Consider the following 1,255-nt stretch of genomic DNA (forward strand, 5'->3'; position numbering starts at 1 on the left):
TTTAGGAGTTGGAATTTAATTTATGTAATAGGAATTGAATCTCATTTACTTACAATTTCTAAACTGATTTGATTCCCTTTACTATCTCAATATGAGAATCCAACAATACGGTCACAACTGTGATCTGTTACTGTAGAGTTGCCAACTAAAACCTGTGTCCAAACTCTAGAAGGTCACACACACAATGTTTCTGCTGTATGTTTCCATCCCGAGTTTCTAATAATAATGACAGGTTCAGAAGATGGTACTGTCCGTATATGGCATTCAACCACTTACAGGTGAGCTCTTGTTTTTTACCTTTAAGGGTGTGTTTGTTTTGTAGATTCTAAAAGAATCGGAATGCTAGATTCCATTCCATGGTGTGTTTGGTTTCCAATGGATGGAATTCAATTTTTGTTGGATTCCTTCAAATTCCATGTTTGATGGATGGAAGGAATTCCATTTCTTTCTTCATTTCCTATCAAAAGACCAAAATACCCTCGTTATACATATGTTAAAAATGTAAACTTTTTGACTTTATGCCACTTTTTTTTTTTATTCAGACTTGAGAACACCTTGAACTATGGACTTGAAAGGGTTTGGGCTGTTGGATACATGAAAGGTTCACGTCGGTAAGTTTGTATAGCACTTTTTGTTTTTTGTTTTGTGGGTCTTGAATCTTGATGCTTCTTCATTCATCTGGATTTAATTTAATTACTGTTTTTACAGGATTGTTATTGGCTATGATGAAGGAACCATAATGGTGAAAATTAGACGTGAAGAGCCTGTAGCCAGCATGGACAATAGTGGAAAAATTATATGGGCTAAACATAATGAAATTCAAATTATTAACATCAAGAGTGTGGGAGTTGATCATGAGGTTTGGACTTTAAAGCCCATATACATGTTATGTTATGTTAACAATGAAATGGGAAAAAAATCTATTTTTTATTCAGGTTTCTGATGGAGAGAGGCTGCCTTTAGTAGTTAAAGAACTGGGAACATGTGATCTTTATCCACAAGTGAGTTATGCTTGTTCCTACCTTCCTTTAAACTGAAAATAGTCAACCATATGGACTTTGACTTTTCTATTTTTCCATAGAGCTTGAAGCACAACCCAAATAGGAGGTATGTTGTTGTCTGTGGTGATGGTGAATACATCATATACACAGCTTTGGCATGAAGTACTGGTTGGTAAAAAATCCGTGGGGTGCTAGAAAGTATCACCCGAAAAATGATGGGCCAAAGGTAATATCTGTTGTTATATTGACTATTT

The 1,255-nt window shown here is 35.1% G+C and overlaps 1 long non-coding RNA gene across 1 annotated transcript; it reads left to right on the forward strand.

Moving 5' to 3' along the window:
• Positions 1-244: 244 nt before the first annotated feature.
• Positions 245-729, forward strand: LOC145090278 (uncharacterized). The gene is made up of 3 exons (XR_013701470.1): positions 245-278; positions 543-611; positions 709-729. It is a non-coding gene; the product is annotated as an uncharacterized LOC145090278 (long non-coding RNA).
• The last annotated feature ends 526 nt before the right edge of the window (positions 730-1,255 follow it).

The sequence above is a fragment of the Lactuca serriola genome, chromosome 2 (genome assembly GCF_051521515.1).
Source record: "Lactuca serriola cultivar US96UC23 chromosome 2, Lser_US96UC23_V15, whole genome shotgun sequence".
Taxonomy (NCBI): domain Eukaryota; kingdom Viridiplantae; phylum Streptophyta; class Magnoliopsida; order Asterales; family Asteraceae; genus Lactuca; species Lactuca serriola.